Raw genomic sequence first — 5,083 nt, 5'->3', positions numbered from 1 at the left:
GCCGGAGCCAGCGCTCCTCCATGAGCATCCCTGCTGGGGCAGGGCCGTGCAGCGGGGCCGCAGGGCAGCAACTCCCTGCACCACTGAACAATGCTCCCTGTGCCTAAGTCTCCTCCTTCGGCCCACTCACAGCCTGATCTGTGCCACAAACAACTCCAGACCCTCTCCTCTCCTCTCCTCTCCTCTCCTCTCCTCTCCTCTCCTCTCCTCTCCTCTCCTCTCCTCTCCTCTCCTCTCCTCTCCTCTCCTCTCCTCTCCTCTCCTCTCCTCTCCTCTCCTCTCCTCTCCTCTCCTCTCCTCTCCTCTCCTCTCCTCTCCTCTCCTCTCCTCTCCTCTCCTCTCCTCTCCTCTCCTCTCCTCTCCTCTCCTCTCCTCTCCTCTCCTCTCCTCTCCTCTCCTCTCCTCTCCTCTCCTCTCCTCTCCTCTCCTCTCCTCTCCTCTCCTCTCCTCTCCTCTCCTCTCCTCTCCTCTCCTCTCCTCTCCTCTCCTCTCCTCTCCTCTCCTCTCCTCTCCTCTCCTCTCCTCTCCTCTCCTCTCCTCTCCTCTCCTCTCCTCTCCTCTCCTCTCCTCTCCTCTCCTCTCCTCTCCTCTCCTCTCCTCTCCTCTCCTCTCCTCTCCTCTCCCACATTAGAGCAGCAATATTTAGTTTTTTTGTAACCTGAGGTTATGGGCGTCCTTTTAATCGACTACTTAACTGTATCTCATTTAACTTGTAAGTTTGTGTCCTAATATTTATTATCAGCTCTTCTGTAAGTAGTGGCAGGCACCGATGGCTCAGTGTATGTAACAACAAACACAAGCTGGATGGATTATGGAAAGCATAAAATCCTATTTATGTTTGCTTATGCGGGTTTGATGCAAGAATTAAAAATTAATGCTGTAGGAAAATATTTGAGCATGCCAGACCCAAACAGGCAGACATTGTTGTGCCTGGGTCTGGAATTACCATATGGCTGTTATTTTTCCTTAATTAAGTTGGAGCTGACGGGGAGTGCAGCCCAGTGACAGGCTCTGCATCACCGTGGGGTGGGGCAGGGCATTGCAGGCTCTGAATCCCAGCAGATTCCCAGCCCAGGGTGTGGTGGTGTTGTCCAAGAGCTCTGTGCAGTGCCTTTGCTGGCAGATGCATTTTGTGTTTGCTCCTTGCTTTGCCTCTGCTCAGTTTTCATATTCCCAAACTCCTCCTGCAAAGCCAAGCCGTGATTTAAGTGCTGGGACTGGGTCTCCCCCACCATGGAGCACCCACAGGGTCCAGCATCACCCCAAATCTGCGTTTTTCCTTAAATCCCTCTGCTGACAGAGAGGGAGGCAGGGCTCAGGCCCCACTTTTCTTGTTCTGCTGCTGGTGCTGTCCCTTGGCTTTGGTGGAGCACACCCACATCTCCCTGATTAGCTAATTACTCTTTTTTTCTGTGAGCAGAAGTAAATTCTGGCCCACTCTGGTTGTGGTTCAGTCAGTTCACATCCTGACAAAATTCTCTTGAGCTGCCTTGTGCCCCCATCCTTGCAGGGAGGGGAGAACAGCCCTGACCTCTGTTTGCCATGGAAATCTGCCATCTGCTCAATCTTTTCTTCACACTTTCAGTCCAGGCATTCACTATCTCAAACTTCTATCTGCCTTATTTTTTTTTTTAATCTATAACCCAAAATGCCTCCTTTATGTACAAATAAAATGAATTAAACCTTTCCCTGTGTGTGTTCCTGTCCCCATGGCTGTGGCTTTTGTGGGGTGACTTCCCACACCTGCACAGCACCAAACCAGCCATTTTTGAGGTTTTTCTTCACATCAGTGACATCCCCCACATCCCCAGAGGGTCCTTGCACAAATATGACAAGGTGGGATATTTTTTGCAGGAATTCCCCCAATTTGTGTACAAAAGCCAGCAGAGGCATCTCTGCCAGGCCCAGCTGCAAAGAAAAAAGAGCCATAACACAATTTTTTGACAGTTTTCACTGAGTTTTTCCCCTGACAGCTCTGGATCCACACTTGCAGAGAGGAACTTCCCTCAGGAAGGTGCAAGTTCCAATTTCAGCACAATAAATGTGGGAGATTTTCTGCTAATCATTGGGATGGCTTTGGGAAGTGCCTGTTTCCCCTTGATTTGGGGACAGGGAATTTCATTTTGGGGTGTGCTGCAGCTCTGCAGGGAGGCACCCCAGAGTTTGCTGCCTTCCCCTGGCCCTTTCCCTCCTGTTCCCATCCCTGCAGCCCAGGCTGGTTAATGCATCCCAGGATGTTGATTTTCATTCCTGTTCCTCATCATTCCTCTTTGTCCTTCCAACCATCTCCCCAGGGAGGAGCAGCTCCTCTGCGGACCCTGAGGGATCATGGATGGGTTGGTGCTGCCCCTGGCACCTCCCAGCGCCCAAAATTCCTCCTGTCAAAGTTCCAGACTGCACAAAAAACCATCTCAGTGCCACAAAGAGCCAGAGCCAGCCTCAATTTATATATTCCAGTATCACTGTAGAGATCAAACTAAATATAGGCAAGGAGAAGCACACCCCCAGTGCGAGCACTGCGCAGGACAAATGGAGACAATTAAGTCACAGCAAGAAAAGGAATTAATCTAATGATCTTAACAGGCCCAGCATCCAGCAGCCCATCAGCTGGGAGGGGAAAGAATGATGAGGAGCTCGGCTGAGCACGATTTTTCCACTCTCCTTATGGGCATTTCCAGTGTGTATTCCCTTTATTTTGCTGCAAGGAGAGCAGAGGGGACTCTGAGAGTCTCAGCTGAAGCAGCTCAGTGCTCAGGCAAATCCACTTTGCTCAGCCTTGACAGGGTGAGAGGGCTGGGGATGGAGAGGAGAAGGCTTCAGGGGGACCTCAGAGCTCCTTCCAGGGCCTAAAGGGGCTCCAGGAGAGCTGGAGAGGGACTGGGGACAAGGGACAGCACACAGGGAATGGCTCCCACTGCCAGAGGGCAGGGCTGGATCAGAGATCAGGGATAAACCCTCCGTGAGGGTGGGCAGGCCCTTGCACAGAGAAGCTGTGGCTGCCCCTGGATCCCTGAAGTGTCCCAGGCCAGGCTGGAACAACCTGGGACAGTAGAAAGTGATGGAACTTGAAGATCTTTTAACCATTCCAGGATCCATCCAAAGAAAAACATCTCCTCTTGAGATGACATCAGCCAGAACCTGCCCCACCAGCAGCTTGGACAGGGTCAGTGCAGCAGCTCCCAGCAGAATTTAATGTTCTTAGAAGAAACAAAACTGTTACATCTACCATTATATATAAAAATAATAGTATAATTATATATTATACTGTTATTATGTTATTGTAAATATTACCAGATAATAATAATAACAATAATAATAGTAATAGTAATAATAATAATAGTAATAATTCAGTAGTAATAATTATATATTATACAACTGTTGTAACAATTGTATTATAACTATTATATAATAATATATACTCTCAGCAGCAAAGGCAGATTTCTTTCTGCAGGGGCAGGGTACTGACTGCCCCTCTGCTCTGGCCCCTGTCCTGTCCCCACAGCTCGGTGTGGAAGGGCCAGCTTGCCCTGGTTTTGGCAGGAAGGAAGGCATTTATCAGCAGGAGTGGGACAGGCCATGATTCCCTTTCCTAGAAAGCTCCTGTCACTGTGCCCGGTGTGTCCTCCCTGCAGCTCCCCCTGCTCCCAGGGAAGCAGCCAGCTCAGTCTGGGAGTTTGTCTGTCCTGGGCTGTGCTCAGAGCATCCCTGGGGGCAGCAGCTCCTCTGCCTGGGCTCCAGCCCTGCAAGAAGGCTGCAGAAATGCAATATTTTGTCAACTGCTCCATCTAGTGCCATTTCAGCAGAAAAAGCACCCAGAGCACAACGCTCAGAGCTGTGCTGGGGCTGGGCAGCTCTCCCCGCCTGGGCTCGTCCATGGGGATGTGCCAGCAGCCAGTGCTGGCCCTGTGCTCACCCTGCAGAGCCAGAACCAGGAATCTTTACCCTGATTTCCTCATTCTTCTAAAACGGGACTATAAACCTTTCTATGGAAATATCTGCCCTGGAAAACACAACATTCCTCATGAGCTCTTCAACTGCTCAGGAATCCCTTAGGTTGGATCAGGCCTGGAGCAACCTGGGGTGCTGGAAGTCCCTGTGTGGGGTAGAATAGGATGAGCTTTAAGGTTGGTCCCAACCCAAACCAGTCTGGGATTCTGTAATCCTAAATAAAGAGGGAATAAAGACTTTATGCTATCACTGCATTTCCCCCCTTTTTGTGTAGGAATTGGGAGTAAACTCTGCTTCACCCCCACCAGGCTTGGGAAGGCAGCAGAGCCCTCAGAGCCCACCTGAAAAAAGCTAAAAGCAAAGTCAGGGTGACCCTTGTTCCTTTTCCATTTGGAATGCTGCAGAACACGGATCTCTCTGATTTGCTGCCATCCTGGAAGGTGCAGCTGTCACAGGAAGGGGCATTTTGGGGAACAAACCCCACTAAGAGGGGTAACAGTGACCATGGCAGTGTTTAACCAGGACATCAAACCAGACATCCAGATGTGTGACCCTGTGGGGAAAGGTGATAATGGAATTATGCATCCACACTGAGCACAACTGATGTTATATAAATATTTCTTTATATTAAATATTATAATATAAATATAACTGATGTTTTATACATGTGTGACACCAAATTAATTCTCTGCAGTGCTTTCAGGCAGAGGGACATTAACTGCTCCACACTGGCATAATCACTTTACCTCCACAGGCCCTATGGATGTCACACTCCCAGGGGGTAATTGCCATGGGATTAATTGCAGGGAATTTAGGGGCATTACAGTGATTCCTCATTGCAGGATAATGAGGTGGAGTTCCTCATCCCTCCAGGCTGACCTGCTGGCCCCACCACCACATCATAACCTGCTCATCAGTTGGCCAAGAAATGCCAAGAGCCCTGAGGAGGCTCCTGGTGCTGTCACTGCCCAGAGCAGGAAATTCCAGGTCTCTCCAGGTGAGGAAGCTGATGGAAGGACTGTGAACAGCACTTGGCCCTTCTAAAGTAAAGGCTCTGCCCCCCAAGTCCTCAAAGCAAGGCAGGAGAACCCTTAAAACAACAGGAAGCAGAGGAAAATTTCTGCCAGAGCAGGTT

Source organism: Ammospiza caudacuta, chromosome 7, assembly GCF_027887145.1.
Source record: "Ammospiza caudacuta isolate bAmmCau1 chromosome 7, bAmmCau1.pri, whole genome shotgun sequence".
Taxonomy (NCBI): domain Eukaryota; kingdom Metazoa; phylum Chordata; class Aves; order Passeriformes; family Passerellidae; genus Ammospiza; species Ammospiza caudacuta.
The sequence above is the reverse complement of the archived record's forward strand: the minus strand, read 5'-3'. Positions refer to the sequence as shown.